The sequence below is a fragment of the Cryptomeria japonica genome, chromosome 5 (genome assembly GCF_030272615.1).
Source record: "Cryptomeria japonica chromosome 5, Sugi_1.0, whole genome shotgun sequence".
Taxonomy (NCBI): domain Eukaryota; kingdom Viridiplantae; phylum Streptophyta; class Pinopsida; order Cupressales; family Cupressaceae; genus Cryptomeria; species Cryptomeria japonica.
In genome coordinates this window covers 610,621,298-610,642,404 of record NC_081409.1, presented here as the reverse complement: position 1 = coordinate 610,642,404, position 21,107 = coordinate 610,621,298, and positions in this window count along the sequence as shown.

Below are 21,107 nucleotides of genomic sequence, written 5' to 3'. Positions count from 1 at the left end.
TTTTGTGGATTAATTTATAAAGTTGAGTTACTGTGGATCTGATTGATGGAAAAGATTGCGTCGTTGTGTGAACAACTGATTCACCCCCCTCTCAGTTGTCCTGTGCATAAGAATATTCAACAATTGGTATTAGATCTTTGGTTCCTTGGAGAAGAGCTTAATTTCCTAGAAGGAGATCTTGGTGGGGCACAAACTGACAATCCTTATGTTTGATGGATCCGACTATGCTTTCTAGAAAGTGAAGATGCAAGGTTACCTGTTTTCTCTTGGTTATGAAGTTTAGATGTCTGTTACATAAAAGTACATCAAACCGGCGACTGGGTTGAACACTTTGGATGAGATCAAGGAATTTGAAGATAATGAAAATGCAAGGTTTGCTATTTTTAGTGCTCTTTCTAAGACTAAATTAATAAAAGTTGTATATTTGGAATGTGCTAATGATATTTGGAATAAATTAGAAAATACTTATGAAGGAGCTGATATAGTCAAAGAAGCTAAGTTGGAGAATGCTAAGACTAAGTATGAATGCTTGTAGATGGAAGAAGAAGACAATATAACTAGCTACCTACAAAAGATAGATGATGTTGTAAATGAGATCAAAGGTCTCGGTGGAAATTTGCCAGAAGATGAAGTTGTGAAAAAGGTACTCAGAACTATTACTAAACCCAGCTCTAAGGTTTTAGCAATAGAAGAATCATAAAATCAGAATAAGTATACTAGAGAATACTTGTATGGCTCATTACTTGCTTTTGAGATGAGAGAATTTGGCAATACAAGTGCAAGAACATAAACTACATTTAAGGCTACTAAATCAACAAAAGAAGAGGAATCTGATGAAGAAAAATTTGATGAGATTGAGACAAACTTTGTGGGAAGAATGAAGAAAGGAACTATAAAGTACAAATGTAAGTTTCCCTTTAAATGTTTCAGCTATGGAAAGATTGGTCATTATGCTTCTAGATGTCCTAACACAATTGCAAATCAAAACAATAAGGAAAGCAAAGGAAAGTTCAATAGGAAGGCTTATTATGTTAAATAAGATGCTAGTATTTTTTTATGATGAATTTGATTATGAAGAAGACGGTGAATGTTTGTCCTTGGTGGCAAAGGAAGAATTTTGTGTAGACGCTTACAATTAATTAAATTAATTTATCCTTTTCACATATTTAATTATGTTAGTCCTCTTCTTCTTAAAATTAATTAAATCACATTTTAATTAATTTTATCACTATAAACTTTATAATTAATTTATCAAAATGAATTATATTCCTTATTCTTCTAAAATAATTTACTCCAATATTTGTTAGAAATCCTTATTAGATAATTAATTCCAATTAATTAGCCAATCCTTTGATTCTTACAAATCACCCTTCTTAATCTCATCATCTAGCCTAATTAGACCTAGCCTAATCATGCTTAAAATTTCTTTAAATTTTATATTCATCGACTCATTCCATCTCCTCATGTCCCACACTCCTAACTTGCCCACTTTCACTCCTAATCCCTCATTAAGCCACCTAATCACTCTTCCTAATTAGTTGCACATTCCTAATCACCTTGATTAGGGATGGGTCAACTCTTTTGCATAAATGGCTTTCCCATCCCATCTTCTAAAATTTAAATGCCACCAACTTTGACTCTTCTAAAGAATGTCAAATCCTTGCACATCCCCATGCCCCCTCTTCCCAAGCAATTTTTAATTCTTCATTCCTTTATTCTTCCCACACAACCTCCTATTTTGGAATTTTTAATTCCCCTTTTCCTCTCCCAAGGAATTTTATATTCTCTCTTCTCTTCCCAAGTTATTTGGGGAACTCTTCCCCATGTACTTGAGAAGTGTGGAGACAAAAAATGCCTTTATGGCAAATCTCTTGGATCTCCCACTTTGTCCTCTCAATCCTCTCCCACCTTCTTTCAATCTTAGCCCTTCATTCATCTTTAATCCTCACCATCCATTTTGGGCCCCTCCAATCTATAAATTGGAGTCTACACTCCTCACAAATCATCCACTTCCATTATATGCTAATGTTGTCCATTTGAGATCCAAAATCACACATCATACCATTATAGTACCAAAATATTGTTCCACATAAACCAATCCATCTTCATCACCCATAATCACTCTTGTTGTGTAGTGGAGAGAAATCCACAATCCATAATCATAGGAGAAAATCAAGTGGAGCATTGGGCGCATTTCCACTTCTAGCTCAATCAAAAGAAGAAGAGAAAGAATGTATAATAGGTTCTTTGCTTAGTTTGAATGTTTTTATTGCATTTCATGTTTATTTTATGCACTAATATTTAACCAGTTTCTCCCCTCTTCATTTTGGAATGCCTGGTGGGACTCCAAGTCCCTTTTTTTAGACAACTCAGATAACTGGTAGACAACTGAGAGGGGGGGGGGGGGGTGAATCAGTTGTCAACAAATTATAGAACTTTAATCATTAAAACCTTATTACCAGAATAACATATATAACAATTAAGCACAAATATAAACCACATAACATTTACCAACCATCCACAAAAGATAACACCAAGATTTGTACGTGGAAAACTCGGTAAAGGGAAAAACCATGGTGGGAAGCCTACCCATAGTCAGATAATACTTCTGCAGTAAGTATGTGATTACAAAAAGAGGGGCCTACACATGCAGGAAGGCCAACAACCTAGAGCGCACTGCTCATCACAAAAGGAGCCTCACTGACTACAAAATAAATCCACACTACAATCCGGAAGGAAGAGTGAACTGCAAGAATAACATCTCCTATGCCTGAATACAGTTCTAGTTAAGCTCAGTAATGGAGGTCTTAAACCTCTTTCACCAACCCAATTCAATTACCTATGATCGACAAAAACCTCTACATATGATTACAACCTTATTCACACACAGATAATCCTATATCCCAAAAACCTACCATCTACAAAGAGATCGTACATCATATTTATACCAACCTGAGACATAAACAATTAGGTCAGCCACCTAAAAGATAATACAATAAATTCATAACATAAACCCATAATCCAATGATCAACCAAGTCGGCCTAAGATCAAAACAACATAATCTAATCAATAGATTCAACTAGTAATGCATTGGGATCATCCACCAACACGTTACATAAACCGATCCATAACCTAGCAGAAAAAGATAGCATTAGGTCCGGTCTGAAATGCAACACCATCGATCAAGAGGAACATGAACAAGATAACCAAAAACATCCTGAAAGTCATCTAGAAGCCGCACCAACACCACTTATCAAGTGCATCAAAATATCTTCAACAAAGCTCTGCTGGTAAAACCCTTACCGGTGATCAAAAGGCTTACTAGAACAAATGATAGCTCCTAAGTGATCAAATCCCAAACCAACTGATCGTGATACACATCTGAATAGCATGAATGATAGATCCAAACCAATTCCACAAACCAAAGAATACCAGATCAATATCATAATCCAACTGCTCTACTGGAACCTACTGGTAAACAAACAAAACAACCGGTGTTGCCATCAATGACAAAACATCAATGCAACACATAATTAATTCCTCCAATTTGCCAACAATCTCCCCCTTTGCCATTGATGGCAACACTAGATGTGAAAAAAATCCAAGTGCCAAGAAATGCCAAACAAGTCTCCCCCAAAGGAAGACAACTAACAATCTCCCATAAGATGATATTACAATGAAGTTAACAAACTCCCCCTATGAATGATATCCCTATTAAGCTCTGATCTCACTTTGAGATATTCTATTAAGATTTGTTTTTCACATATATCTCTCCCCCTTTGACATCAATGCCAAAAGTTTGACATAAACATAAAAGAAAAATCATAAATCCACCGAACCACACAACTCACTACTTCCCCTGAGTAGTAGCACCAACACATGAATCCGAAATGAATAATAGCTTTGTAAATGCATACCAAACTGTTGCCAATCAACATCACTCATGTCTCTATCGGAGAGCAAAAATCCCCAATCTGTTTCTGAAGTACTCAAATGATTCCTTAGGAAAAGGTTTAGTGAAGATATCTACAATCTTCTCTTTAGTGTTCACATAAACCAGTCTGCCTTCATTTGCTTCCACCTTCTCCTTCAAAAAGTTGTACTTGATAGATATGTGCTTTGTATTAGAATGAAATACTAGATTCTTTGATATGTCAATAGCAGCAGAGTTATCACAGTGAATAACTACTAGTTCATTACAATTCACCCTTATATCCTTCAACATTGGCTTCATCCATAGAACTTGTGTACAGTTAGTAGTAGCAACAACATACTCAGCTTCATCGGTAGATAGAGAAGTACATGACTTCTTCTTGTTGATCCATGAAACAAGTTTATTTCCAAGAAAGAAAGCTCCACCAGATGTGCTCTTCCAATCATCAACATCTCCAGCCTAATCTGCATTTGTATATGCACATAGTGTAAAATCATCATTTTTTAGGATACCACAAACCATATTCAGTTGTTCCTTGCAAATACTTGAAAATCCTTTTCACCGCACTCTCACGATTCTCTCTAGGATCACTCTGATATCTTGATACAATACAAACTGCATTCATTAGATCTAGTCTAGTTCGATTCAGATACAACAAACCTCCAATCATAGACTTGTACCTTATAGGATTTACCGGTGTTGATGCATCTATGTTAGTCAATTTGTCACTTGTAACCATAGGAGTACCAACTGGTTTAGAATTTTCCATACCAAATTTCTTCAACAAATCCCTAGCATACTTAGTTTGACAGATGAAAATGCCTTTATCAATCTGAGTAATCTGCAAACCTAAGAAAAATTTCATCTCCCCAATCATAGACATCTCAAATTAATTCTTTATATTATCAAAGAATTCCATACATAACTTATCCTCTCCTTCAAAAACGATATCATCAACAAAGACATCAAAATTCAATATGTCATCATCAGTGATCTTATAATATAAATTACTATCACCATTACCTTTAGTGAAACCAATCTTCAAAAGATATTTATCCAGTCTTGCATACCAAGCTCTAGGGGCTTGTTTCAATCCATATAAAGCTCCCTTTAACCTGCAAACCATGTTTTTGTCATCTGAAAGTGAAAATCCACTAGGTTGCTTAATGTAAACTTCCTCTTCAAGATGTCTATTCAGAAATGCACACTTAACATCCATCTGATAAACCTTGTAGTTCTTATGGTCAACATAAGCAAGAAATAATCTCACAGCTTCAATCCTAGCTACCGGAGAAAAAGTCTCATCATAATCAATTCCCTTCTAAGAATATCCTTTACAAATCAATCTAGCCTTATTCCTCACAACTTGTCCATCTTCATTCAATTTATTTCTAAAGACCCATTTAGTCCCAACAACATTCTTATTTTTAGGCCGGGGAACAAAAGTCCATGTATTATTCTTTTCTATCTGATCTAATTCCTCTTCCATAACTTTTATCCAACATTCATCTTTACATGATTCAATTACTGATGCCAATTCAATTTGAGAAACTAAACATACGTCATCAGCTACCAACCTTCTTCTTGTCATCACTCCTTTATTCTTGTCTCCAATAACCTGATCTTCTGAATGATTTAACCTAACATACTTAGGAGCCTTCTGATTTTCTATTCCTCTGCTCTGATCTTCAGTTACTGTTGAATTTTCTGATACTATCGGAGTAACTGGTTCAAAATTTTGTTCTGGTATAAGTGCTACCGGTTGAGTTAGGATCATTTCCACTACCGGTTCTCTCTCATAAGTTATGAGTTGACTTCTGTTCAACTCATCCACCTTGACATTAGTGCTCTCCACAATTCTCTACAATCTTTTGTTATGACATCTATATGCTTTGCTTTCATTAGAATGACCAAGAAATATCCCTTCATCACATCTAGGATGAAAATTTACAATGGAATCATCTCTTTTGATATAGCATTTACTACCAAAGATTCTGAAATACTTAACTATAGGTGTATGACCAAACCATAACTCATAAGGTGTCTTACCAATGTCTCCTTTGATATGAACTCTTTTAAATGTGTATACCACCGTGCTCACAACTTCTCTCCATTATATATGAGGTAGATTAGCTTCCATCATCATAGTTCTAGCCGCATCCAGGATAGTTTTGTTCTTCCTTTCCACAACTCCATTCTGCTGAGGTGTCCGGGGTGTAGATAACTATCTCCTTATCCCATTCTTTTCACAATAACTATTAAATTCACCGGATGTGAATTCTCCACCCTGATCAGACCTTAAGAACTTAATATTCAATCTTGTCTTTGTCTCAACTTTAGCTTTAAAGATTTTAAACTTTTCAAATGCTTCAAATTTCTCCCTTAGAAAAGTAACCCACATCATTGTATAATAGTCATCAATGATTAACATAAAATATCTATCACCCTGAAAACTTTTGATTCTAGTAGGACCGCATAAATCAGTATGAATAAGATCAAGAACATCATTAAATTTGTCTTGTATACTCTTTAAATAAGTTTTGACTTGCTTTCCCATTTGACATTCCTTACATACCGAATGATAGGGCTTCACAATCTTAGGTATATCTTTAACTGCCTTAGTAGAACTAATCTTTACAATGCAATCAAAATTCACATGACACAACCTCTTATGCCATAGCCAACTCTCATCAATTTGTGAAATAAAACATCTCTTCTCACTGGAGTTTAAATGAAAAATGTTACCTTTAGTCTGAGTACCGGTTGCAATCTCCAATCCAGATCTGTTGATAATCTTACATTTTCCATCCTTGAACTGTAATTGAAATCCCTTATCCACCAATTGTCCTACACTCAAAAGATTATGTCTTAAACCTTCAACATAATAAACATTATCAGTATCATGCTTACCATCTAATGATATAGTTCCCCTTCCCTTGATCATGAATGCTTTGTCATCTCCAAATCTAACCAGACCGCCATCAAATTCTTGCAAAGATAGAAACTTCCTTTTATCTCCAGTCATATGATATGAACATCCACTATCTATTGCCCATTCATCCTTATCTTCAAGTTTAGCAGCAAGGGCCTTTTCTTTAGGTACCATATCATCTTCCTTGATAGTCAAGAATACCCATTCCTTTCCATTGCCGGATCCACTAGCAAAATCTTGTGTTAGTTCATCATCAAAATTAGTCACACCTTCCTCATCCGCATAGTAGCATGATTTGTCTTTGTTCCTCTTGTGCTTGTTATGATAATCATGTTTAGGACTAAAATATCTTCTAGCTCTTTCCTAAAATCTTGAATTCCTTTCAGGACATCTAGATGCAAAATGACCTATCTTATTACATGCAAAACATTTAAAAGGTGATTTTCCTTCATACTTACTTCCCATCGGACCTTCAAGTTGCTCAAATTATTTATCTTCTTTCTTCATTTCGTCCTGTTCTTTAGCATATAAGGATTTCCAGTTACTCTTGCCGGTAGATGATGTAGATGCATGAAAATCAAGCTTAGATTTTGCAACTCCAGAAGTACCAAATTTCTCAAGCTCAAAAGCTGATAACTTCCCAACCAAGGTATCCTAATTAACATAGGTGTTTTCCATTGTTCTCAACTCATTAATTGCAGTAGCCTTCATCTTATAAGCTGATGGAAAATCTCTCAATACTTTAGAAACTATTTCATCTTCGCTCAAAGATCCACCACAACACTGAATTCCTAGAACAATTTCATTAACTCTCTCCATAAAAGTAGTAATCCTTCCATCTTCTTCCATTTTTAGGTTCTCATATCTCACCCGGTAACCATCAAGTTTAGAAATTTAAATAGTAGGTTCACCTTCATTCAATGTCTCCAATTTATCCCATATAGCCTTTGCAGTTGATTTGTCGGTTAGTCCCATAACTTGCTGATCAGAAAGTGCACACAAAAGGGCTTCTCTAGCTTCACAATCATTTTCAATGTCCTTATCCAAGCCTGCCGAAGGAGGATTTCTAGATACTGAATTATGAGGTATATATCCTTTCTCAGTGATCTCCCAAATCTCCTTACCAAGACATATCAGATGAGTCTCCATCCAAATCTTCAATACTTTGTAATTTGTTCCATCAAGCCTAGGAATTTCTCATCGGAAAACAGTTGTAGATGAACTTGATGAACTTGAACTATTAGATGCTATAGGATCTTCCTCAAGTGGTTAAACTTATATAGAAAGGACCAATCTCTGATACCATTTGTTAGACAACTCATATAACCGGTGGAAAACTGAGAGGGGGGGGGGAATCATTTGTCAACAGATTATAAAAATTTAAGCATTAAAACCTTATTACCGAAATACATAAACTAAATACCAAAATAGAAGATATAATAGTTAAGAACAAATATAAACCACATAACATTTACCAACCATCCACAAAAGATAACACCAAGATTTGTGCATGGAAAACTCGGTAAAGGGAAAAACCACGATGGGAAGCCTACCCACAGTCAAATAATACTTATGTAGTAAGTATGTGATTACAAAAAGAGGGGCTTGCACATGCAGGAAGGCCAACATCCTAGAGAGTACTGCTCATCACAAAAGGATCCTCACTGACTACAAAATAAATCTAGACTACAATTCAGAAGGAAGAGTGAATTGCAAGAATAACATCTCCTATGCCTGAATACAATTCCAGTTAAGCTTAGTACCAAAGCTCTTAAGCCTCTTTCACCAACCCAATTTGATCACCTATGATCGACAAAAACCTCTGCATACGATTACAACCTTATTCGCACATAAATAATCCTACATCCCAAAAACCCACCATCTACAAAGAGATCTTACATCATATTTATACCAACCCGGGACCTAAACAATTAGGTCAGCCACCTAAAAGATAATACAATAAATTCATAACATAAACCTGCAGTCCAATGATCAACCAAGTCGGCCTAAGACCGAAACAACATAGTCCAATCAATAGATCCAATCAGTAACGCATCAGGATCATCCACCAACACATTACATAAACTGGTCCATAACCTAGCAGAATAAGATAGCATTAGGTCTAGTTTAAAATGCAACACCACTGATCAACATGAACACAAAAAAGATAACCAACAACATCCTGAAATCCATCTAGAAGTCACACCAACACCACTTATCAAGTGCATCAAAAGATCTTCAACAAAGCTCTGTCGGTAAAACCCTTATTGGTGATCAAAAGGCTTACTAGAACAAATGATAGCTCTTGAGTCATCAAATCCTGAACCAATTGATCATGATACACATTTTAATAGCATGAATGATAGATCCAAACCAATTCCACAAACCAAAGCATATCGGAGCATACCAGATCAATATCATAATCCAACCGCTCTACCGAAACCTACCGGTAAACAACCAAAACAACCGGTGTTGCCATCAATGACAAAACATCAATGCAACACATAATCAATTCCTCCAATTTGCCAACACTTATAATCTAATTTTTTTTCAAGTTTTTATGAAATTTTTTCATAGGTCGCAGATTGACGTCTTCGCCTTGCTTTGACATCTGCACCTACCCATCAACGTTTGTAATCTTAGAACGACATCTTCACTCCTGTCATTTTCTAACCGACTGTATTTTTTGTAGGAACTACAGATCACAGTCTATATCTACAAATCGATGTTTGTATCATGGTTTTGCTATCTCTGTTAGGCCCAATCAACGTCTCTATTTTAACTTATTTTCTATGCAATTTTTTTTGTTTTTAGCAAAAATATATCTTATACAACAAATAAAAAAATTCATATATAATTATAAAAAGAAAACAAAAAAAATCCTCCTTTCACTTTAGTTTTGTGAATCAAAATAATTGCTGCTTCTTTTTAAAATAGTACATATTTTAGATTTTATTGCTAACTATTTTTTTGCAGAGCTTCAATCAACGTCTACATAGATGTTGCAACATTTGCGCCTATAAATCGACGTCTTCGCTTTACTAATTTTCAACATTTTTCTATTTTTCCTATTTTTATTATAAAAATTGGCTTTTTAATCTGCCTGATTTTGTGTGGTAGCTAAATCGACATCTATGCACACATTTCACCATTTGCACCTACACTTTGATGTCTCCACTGTAGGTATTGTCATTTTTATATTTTTTACTAATTCTCTTTGTTTTGTAGCTTTTTCGCTTGCCAAAGATCAAATAACACAAAAAACTACTAACTATTTACTATAGGACAAGTGTCGAAGAAATTATTATTTTTGAAACTAGTTTACTTTTGTCTTATATTAAATCACATTTTAGATCTGGTGCTTAAAATAAATGAGTGTTTTTCATGTTTGGTGCGCTTGCACATCCATAGGGTGGACCCACCGTTACACCAAGTATCCTCTCCTCCCGCCTTCGTGGACCTTGGGTGAAAGAGAAAGGTGATTAATAACACCCAACTTCTATTCTTGCATAGAGCAGAACCTCTTGGAGGCCTCATCACCCCATGGGAGTGTTTCCAAACCGAGGCACGTTGGGGATATCATCTCTCCGAGAAGGTGTCGAGCGGTATTTTTTGAGCCACTATACAAAAGCATTGGTTACATGGCTAGAGTGTTGAGTGAATTCGACAATGTGAAGGCTCTCTTTGCACTGATAAGCTCAGTTAGAGTCTTAAGTGACTTGCTTCACATATTAGTTGTGGATTAGTATCCATCAGACAATTACTAGACACCTTGTTGTAGTGGCCCAAATCCTATTTTCTTGTTGGCGTAGGAGGTCAGACCTCTGAAGCTGTCCCACATCATACTATTCAAAGTAGAGATAGATGTCCCCTAGTTCATAAGATCTCTAGATCTTCAGGGTATGAGATTCTGGTATGCTCGAGAAGTGAGTGTTGTGGTGGGGGATCTAGTGCTACCGAATACCTATCTATCTGCTTCGTTCAGGTATATGGAGAAATCCAAGTGGGGACTCAACAAGTAGAATCCTCTTTCTAGCCTAGGTTGTATGCTTTTACATGTTTTCTATTGTGAATACTAGTGAATTTTGTCAAATCGGGCTAATCTAGGCCCTCCTTTTTTGTGCCAATGTGTATTCATTGCTTGATATCTCTTTCCAAGTTAAACAAGTCCAATTTTTTTAAATTTGACCAATCATTTGACCAAAATCCAACAAATTTCCCATCATCACTGTCAGAGCTAAGTTCAGCCATCTGCACCTAAATTTCATTGTCTCCACCTCTGTTTCGCCATTTGCATTTCACTGCGAATCATTGTCTCCATCTGAGTTTCATCGTCTCCTCCTCTGTTTTGATGTATCCACCTGAAATAAATCCCCAATCATTGTTTCATCCATGCACCATAAAAAAAAGTCTCTCAAGCATCCTAAGAGGTACATTTACCATCAAGTCAAGAAGAATAAGCCTAGTTACAAATAGATCCTCAAGCACCGAAGTTTCTTATACAAAAACCAAAAACTCTTGTTGAAGCACCACACCTTCCTACATCATTTCCACTGTTGGCATTATGGATGAATTGATTATGTGTTGCATTGATGTTTTGTCATTGATGTCAACACTAGTTGTTATGATTAGTATTGGAAAACAAGTTTTGGTTACCGACAGACAGGTTTTGGTTACTGGTAGAAGATCTAGTGTTACCGGCAAAAGAGACTATTTGTTGGACACTTTTGACATGTTTGGATCAGTGAAGTATGTTTGATTTCATGTGTTATATTCTCCATAAGCATGTTTTTGTCAGTTGGTATTGGTTTGGTAATCAGATGCTATCATACACACTAGTAAACCCTTACTAGCACTGGTTTAAGGCTTTATCGATAGAGCTTTCATTGAGGAATCATGACAAGATGCATAATTGGTGTTGGTGCAACTTCTTCATGGATTTCAGGATGCTGAAGATGTTCTTTGATCGTGCTTCAATTGTTTGAAGATATTGCTTTGGCGTGGTGGACCCAGAATAGGTCTGGTACCTATCTAGGTTATGGACCGATGTCATGCTAATGTGTACTCTACACGTTACAAGGATGCTTCAAGAGGATTTATGGATTTTTTATTGTTGTTTTGGTCTTAAGCCGACATGGCATATCATTGTAATAAGGAATTATGTAATGATCTCTTTTAGGTGGCCGACCTAATTGGTTTAGGCCTTAGAGTTTGTATAAATAAGAGGTAGAAACTCTTTGTAGTGTATCATGGTTGTTGAAAAGGTCATGGTCAAGGAATGTAATGTGCGAATATTGTAATATCATTCAAGCAGAAGAGTTGGTCGATCATTGGTGATCGAATTGGTTTCAGAAGAGGATTTAGTCCTCCGACATTGAGCTTAATCGAGACTGTAATCAGGCATGGTAGATTCTATTTCTGGTAGTCAAGGAAAACTTTAAGAAATCCCCCCCCTCAGACAAGGTGTAAAAACCTAGCGAAAGCTGTATAATTCCTGAGGAAAATTTTAATTTTACTGGCGATTTTTTGTGGTTTACGGAGAAAAATAATAATCTCCATTGGTGAATTAGTATCGCTCAAAGTTTGTGAAAAATCCTGGCGAATTGTAATGTTTTTAAAACCAAAAAAATATTTGCATGGGCGAATTGTAATGTTTTTAAAACCAGAAAAATATTTGCATTGGCGATTTCAAGCTATTTTCAAACCATTGAAAAAAAATATTGGTGATTTCAACCTATTTTCAAACCATAAAAATAAAATATTGGCGATTTCAAGCTATTTTCAAACCATAAAAAAAATATATTGGCAATTTCAAGATATTAAGTCATTAAAACACGTGGTAAAACTTTTACAGAACCTGACAAACAAGTCCACGTGTCAATCCCCATCTTTAATCACACACTCACAACCGGTTATAACAATTTGGAAAGTAACCGACAAGTTACAGACAATGCTACCAAATCCTCTTATTCGCAATCTTGCAACCCCTTTTATGAATCCTCAAAGAATTGCACGAGTGAGAGACAATCGTTGATCTTCATCAAGCCCTTCAGTCACAACCTCGCAACAACATTTGTAATAGTCTTTCTTTACCTACGAGTTGACGACCACTACAAATCTAACAAAACTACTTATTTCATCGCAAGCTCGCAACTCAAAACTTAACTTGACTTAAACCCTTGCGACCCTGCGACAACAAGACACTTAACCGCCATCGCATGCTCGCAACACTTTTTGACTTAAGACTTACAAACCCGCGAGCATGTGATGACCACAAAATCAGACCAAAACTTACTTGTCACCAGATCGCAACATAAAACGCTAATTAACTTCAAAACCTGCGAGCAAGCGACGAAACCAACTAAGCTGCGATACCAACCACATCGCATGATTGTAAATTAAAATGACTTAACTGTGAACACCTCGCGACCTTGCGATAACATAAAATCACACCCAGTCGCAACCTCGCAACATAAAATGGTCAAGTGCAAAACAACTTGCGAGGTAGTGACAACTAAAATCTCCCAGTACTCGCAAGCTCGCGACTTAAATTGACTTGATGATAAAGGACCTGCGAGCTAGCGATAACCATAAAATCTCAAAATTATTTATCTCTTGACCGCAGTGACCCAGTGAGTACCATCAAAAAATGGTGTTTTATGTTAATTAGTATTAGCTTCATAAACAAGCGTGAGTAGTAGCACACAAGCCATTAATGACTTACTCACTAACTCTCACCGCTATAATGCATGACATCAAACCAATTCGAGACCTCACGACCAAAGTAGTTTCATTAACAATCTCTAGCTCGCTAACATAAAATGCTAACACCCAAAAAACTAGAGACCCCATGATTTAAACCCAAAGCAACACTCACTAACTCGCCACTTAAATTGTTAAACATGAAATTTATCTGCGAGTTAGAGATGAAACATTAAACATGTCTATTGTCTGACCAACCGTTTGACCACACTTGACGTTGACATGGACAACTCAGATTTTCAACGCATGACAACTTTGGTTTACTAGCCAACTAAGACAAAAAAGAAACACAAAACCCTAATCGCCATGAACATCATGTTAAGCATTTAATGTAGAACAGTAGAAAGGTTCTAACAGTTATACAATATGAATAATTTTATGGATCTTGTGACACAAATTGTTGCATTTCATGTTCAACATAATGTGGAACCAATTTACTAATAATTCAATTGTTTACTAATAATTCTGAAAATAAATTTTAATTGTTTAACAATAATTCAAATTCACAATTAAAAATATGAAATAAGTATCCATTCTGATTGACAAATTCAAGGAATACAATATCAAAAATCATGAATGACAACTATAGTATTGCAAATTATAATATGACTGAAGAACTGTAGTATAGATACCTATAAACTGACTGCTAATTCACTTCAGTGACTCAGTCAGAGGCTTCTATATCCCAAATGGACTCAAGATCTAGAAACTGACTAGTACTAACAGGTTCATCTTCATTCTCAGTCGGGTATTCAGGATTGCAGGATTTTAACTCTGGCCCTCTGCCCTACAATGAACTTCGACGTTCCAACTCGAATTATGGAATGCGAATTGAGAGCTCCCAAATTTACTAATCAGACACGAACAAATTGTAATAAAGAGTATTTATATCAAAACATGATTGCATTTTTGGTGAATTGTGCGGGCGTTTCAAAATGCATCTTGATTTAAGCGGGGCGAAATGGGTCCTCAAATGCTTATAATGTTTTAATTGATAGTGGCAAATTTATTATTTGGCTGATGTGTGCAATGAACATTTAATTTACCATTGGCGAATTAGGTCCTGGGTACGTGGTCGTTTTACTATTTTTGGCGAATAACGAAGGTGATCTAATACCCACGTCCGAGTGATTCTAGGTGAATATTACGGCCATGCACATTGAACAACGTGTGGTCAATGGTGAAGCTAGAATACAGTGTACCGTTAACCCCAAAATTCTGGGCGATTTGACCACTATGTTGCCCCAAACTATTCACCATTTCCTAAAAAAAAAACTCAAAATTCGCCAATTGGCAAAGATTCGCCACTAAAAAACTCTTTGCTAGTAGTTCACTCTATTAGATTATTGTCCATTTATATTGAGATGGTTGTAGCCTCTCTATAGTCAGTGAGACTCTTTTGTAATGAGCAGTATGCTCTAGGAAGTGTGCCTTCCTGCAAGTGCAGGCCCCTCATTTTAACACATACTTTCTGCAGAAGTATCATCTGACTGTGGTAGGCTTCCCATTGTGGTTTTTCCCTTTCCAGGTTTTCCACAAATCATGGTGTTATGTGGTATGGTTTCTTTGCATTGATCATCTGATTAATTGTTAAGTTGTATTGTTTACCGGTATCTATTCGTACCAACATCTGTATGTGCTTTACCGATACTTGATTTGTTGAAGGTTGTATTGTGGATTAAAAGTTATAATATGTTAATAACTGATTCACCCCCCCCCCCCCTCCTCTTAGTTGTTCACTGGTTATCCTAATATCCACGACTACCTACATGGATTCAACTTTGAATTTGACAAAAAGCCCTTGAGAACCCATGCTTTTAACCAAAGGTCAACATTGTCCAATCGCTTAATAGGAGTGGTTGTATTTCATTGTCCTACCTTTCCCAAATAAATATTACATATTGAGTCATTTCGCATCTAGAGTAACCTTTTCTTCTTCTTTTATCATCAATCTATTCTCCTACTATCATTTTCTTCTATCTCTAAGGACTTAACACATCGAATCAAAATAATCCAATTCAATCAACCAATCATCAATTCTGATTCCAAGGTCAGCGCTTCATTAAGTCTAATTTAGATCTTTATCATTTGTCAATCCTTAGATAGCCTTGTGCTTGAGAAAGAATCTATCCCAAGTACCTTGCTCAATTAATCTCAATCATTTGGGTTGATCCAAACCCTATATTCCTCATCTTTTTTTGGTTTGGAATTTAGCCTATCCCAAGTTGGAGAAGACTTAATCAAATCAAATCATAATCCAAAGATCTGAATTTGGCCTAGCTTGGTTGTTACCTCGCTTTGTGGTCTACATCATCAATCCCTACACCTTGCCTAATCCTAATGCAAGGAATAAGGTGTCATCCTAATTCAAATGTGTAATGTCTCCTTCTCATTGATGACCTTCTAGTGGTCCAATAGCCTATTCCTGAGACTCGTAGGTTAGGTGGAATGAAGAATGAGGGTCCAACATTGATGAAACAAGGACTTACTATTTTTAGTAAGTAAGGGAATGACCATTCTGGTGTCACTGTCCTACTGAGCTCTCTATGTTTTTCCTCTGGACGCAATGATCATGTTTTTCTGAGCAGTAGTTCTTGACTTACTATTTTTAGTAAGTGGCTGTGTGGCATAGTTCTATTTTTGGCAGTTGATAGGGTTCTGATTCTGTAGCAGTTTTGTGGTCGTCCAGGCTCAGTTTCATCCTGGTTGTGATAATAATCAGTACGGGAGTCATTTGTGACATAATTAAATATTAATTCCTTATCCTAAGGTTAATATTTAATTAATCTGATTATTGGCTACTGGTTTATTAAATTTGGGATTAATGCCTATTTTATCCTAAATTGTGGCGAAATTCATGTGTACTATGGGATGTCGAAATATTTTAGGAGAACATTACTTCATGTTGCATCTCCATTATGTGCCAAGTGATTTACGTGGGCCCTCCCCCTTTTTGATGTGAGTCTTGACGTAGGAAGAAAGTGGCGCTACACTTGGGTCCACTTGTAGTGGAATGAAATTCAAATGCAAGGTGTGGAATTTGGAGGAATGGAATTTGGATTTGAAGAGTGAAGTTATAAATATGAGGCTTGGGCTCCCATTTGCACTATCTTTGAAAATTGCATCGTTATGCTACCGGTTTGGCTACTGAAAATCTGAGCTTCGAAGTTGGCTTCCTAGCTAAGTCTCAGTTTCGTACTTGCAAGATAGTACCTAGCCGTGTCCTTGTATTCCCATTGCTGATTGGTGAATGAGTTGCAAATTATGGAGTGTTCTATGTTGGATTTGTGTGTTTCTAGTTGCTAGTCGCGGGATTGCTGAAAGTATATTTTGCTCACACCTCTTAACGAGGCGACTCCATCATTCTAGGTACTGGCTCATCCTTCCTTCCTTGCCATGGCAATACAATGTGTGAGTTTTTAGCATTTTTAAATGAGCAATGAATTTATTAGATAAAATCAAACTTCCCAAGTATAGCATGGGTTTTTGCACTTGCATTGGGATGCGTGCCAAATGAATAGTGGGTTGTATTTTGGATTGGATGTTGTGGTTAGTGTTATATTGGGGGATTGGGATTGATTTCATGTGATTTGGGTGAAAAATGAGGGAGTTATGAATATTTTGATGTTTCCATAGGCTGCTGAATTGTACTTTCAACTTGCAGATCAATGTAATAGAAAATTATAGTCTTGTTGTAGAAATCTGCAATTATTCTTCTCATCTCATCTCTATGTTGTAAGGTTGTTTCAATAGTACTAATCATCCCTTCTTTCTGCTTTCATTTGTAATTCCCACTGCATAAGTGGAAGAGGCTGGCTTGCCGCCTTCTAAGTTTTGTAATTCAGTTTTTGTACTCAGTCCTCTCGTTGAATAAGTGGTCGAGTGATAATTTCAATACAATGGTCTTGCCGCTGAAATATGCGGTAGAGTGATAGCTTAATGTAATGTCCTTCCACTGAAATATGCGGTAGAGTGATTGAATTTTAGTTTCTTGTCATTTTCCCTTGGTCGGTTTACTGCCAAGAGTTTGGTTTCTATCTTGCTGGATAAGCAAAACGGGCTGGCTTGCCGCCTAGGCATTGTAATTTCAATTTGATTATTGTTTCTAATGATCCCCGGAACACCGTATGCTCTCACCCTCCCAGACTGGGCTCTCAGTGAACAAAAGGTGGAAGGGTTCCCTTTTAGTAGTTTGGATTATTTTCCTAACCTTAACGGGTTATTTGTTGTGGATGAATTATTATTGGCCTAAAAACAAAAAACAAAATTACTGGGATATTACAGTGGCATCAGAGTTGGTTTTCCTGCCAGCCTGTGAGAGTCAGTGGGTTTAGAAGTCTCCATGAGTGACAAAGACATCAGATACTAAAACAGAGAGCAGAAGAGATCACAGTTTCAGATTCCTATAGTGCTCGAAGAGGACACATTTTCAGAAGTACTAAGAAATAGAGGGAAGGATCTAGATGTTAGGCTCAATATGGAAAGCTAATGTATTGAGAGGGGAGGGGTGAATTAGTACTTCAAATATTTTCTTCAACAATAACTTTACTGTTAAGCATAAACCGAAAACTGCTGTAACATAATATAATGCTAAAACAAATAAATAACAATCATACATGATTCACTCCATAACACATATTTTGGTTATGCAGAAACTTTTGGTTAGAGAGAAAAACTGTGGTGGGGATGGCACCCACAACTTCACTACTGCAATAATAAAGGTTGCTCAGTTAGAGCTACATGTTTAGATATTTCTGATAGCTTAACCTGTTATGAGTATCAAGATCTTTAGATCTACCTTGCTAAAGGATTTTACAACACTTATTCTAAATACTGCACCTGGTTAAAGGCTTTACAATTTATAGACTTTGTTAGAGTCTTTTACCCTGTTAAAGGTTTCTCTTACAACTCAAATATTACAATCAAAATCTTACAAAATATCTGCAACATCACATTTGAAATGTTATAGCAAATTCTATGTGCTCAAAATGAAATTACCTTGCTTATAGCATACCTCAGTAAATCATCAATTAAATTGGTAAACCTTTTTGTTTACTCTGTTCCTTAACTGTTCTCTGAAATCCTTCTTGGTGACTTCTATGTATCTCTGTCAATCGTAACAATCATAACACTTAGTGCTTTCCCATGATTTTTCTTTTCACATATGTCTTGCTTCACACACATATATTTGATCCTCAATTCATGCTGTATAAATAGATCTCTTGTAATGGTGATCTTGTTCATGCTTCGATCTTACAAACATGATTCATTAAATGAATAACCATACAAAATTATTTCATTGGATAGATGTCCTCAAAATCATATAAAATCTATAAGTGCAATTTCCAATGTGTTAACGGTTTCTTGTTCCTTGATCTTTGTAACACGTTTCCCATATGTGTCTAGGTTCAATGAATCTGGTAACACGTTTCACTCGGTGTGTATTAACTCGGTATACCATCTTTGCTGCTCGGTAGTCATAGAACGTTACTCGGTAGACAACTCGGTGTATACTAAACTTTATGACTTGTAACTTCTATAACTGGCTGCTCTGTGCTTACCGACTTAATATTTTGATAGTAATAACCGACTAGAGTATATAGGATGACTTTGGACATAAAACTAATGACAACTTAGTAAATAGTAACAATCTCCCCTTTTGACATTAGTTTTGAAATGTTTGACAAAACTTCTTTCAAAGTCATAACTCAAAAAATCTATATACTTACAAAATTTGACTAAATTGACAGGATATACAATTGTCAATAAAATAGTATACTCAGATATATTCCCCTCATCAATATACTATTCATAACTTTGATTTTGCATGCATCTTTACTATTTTGTATTCACTACTCGGTGTTCACTGCTCGGTTATCACTGCTCCCCCTGTCAAAATTATCTGTATACTCGAATATGCTGATCTGCTCGGTATACTCCTCTTGTATACACTATACTCCCCCTTTTTGACAAACATCAAAACTAGTTACCATTCGGTGGAGGCAACTGGTCAAAAATGGATTTATACTTTGTTCTTGCATCGGTGAGAGCGACAGAGAGTGCATCCTTGACACTATCCATGAGTGAATTCTGAGCTGTGATATCAGCTAACAGTGAAATCAGACCATCTAAAGTGCTTCCCTCTAGCTGAGTGGATAAGGAGGTAGCCTTGTTGATCTGTTCTTGGATGGAGGACAAGTGTGGAATGAATAAGGTCTGAAGAGTCATAATGTCCATCCTTATTTTGTGCTCTTCATTCCTAAGTTCCAATTGTTGAGCCATGAGCATTTGTAACTTGGTATAGAAATTCTGAATAGAATTTGGCTCAGTGATCAATTTATTGGAGAGATCAGTGATCTCTTTCTCAATCACTTCTGTTTTATTCTTGATATCTTTAATGAATAAAGAAAATGTACAGAGTTTCTGAAATAAATAAAGAATGTGCTTGAGTTGAGGGGACAACTCAACAATAAATTTGACAAGTTTTACTTTACGTATAGCAATGGCTTTCTGTACCTCTTCAATCATTTTTGCAGTGAGCTCTTTATCCTTCAATTTGCTTAGGTATTCAGATGCGTCTACTCCAGATGTCTCGATCTTATTGAGGAGTTCATCCAGTTGAATATGGATGGCTGCATCTTTTGTCACTATAGCTTCAGGTAGCATTTCTGTTAATAGTGCTTTGACCTTCTAAAGTACTATGTTTTTCTTTTGTATAGCCATTTGTTTCTCTTGTTCTGCTTTGGCTTTGCATAGTTCACCAAATTCAATAAGTGCTTGCCCTTTTAATTTGGATATGTCTACATTTGGCAACACAATTGGTTTTGACAAATTTAACTTGAAACTATGCTTTTTCATTTTCTCTTCTTTAGAGGATGAGGCTTTCACCAGTTGAACCAGTACAATGGCTTGGGAGGCTTGTTCACCCTCGGTAGGTTGCTCAGTAGAGGCAACACTTTTGTCAGTTGCTTTAGCCTCAGATGTAGCCTTTGGTGATTCCTTGCTTGGGGTCTCAGTTGTAACATTGTCAGTACTTGAAGGGGCTTGAGAAGTTTGTTCCCCGGTGGCCTGAGAAGTAGCTTCTCCTTCTGTAGATTGGTGACCCTCTTTTCCTTGTTCAATATCCTGAGGTGTCTCAGTTGAAACATGTTGACTTATCGGAGGATAGGACTTGACTTGTTCCAAAACTGACTCACTTGATACCAGTTTGGCATAAGCATTCCCTTCTATCATTTCTTGTTCTTGTACCTCGGTATCCATGACATCCTCATCAGGTTGTATAGTTACAGTGAGATCTTGCACAGTGATATCCACTATTTCAACTTCACCTTGCTCATCAGTACTCTTGATTCGAAAGATTTCTTGCCATTGTTCTTTTGTCTCCTTCTCTACATCAAGATAGAGGCATACCAAAAGTGATCCAAACTTCAGTGTGTTTGCCGAGTTGTTCTTCTTCGAATTCCTTATGGTGTTGAGAT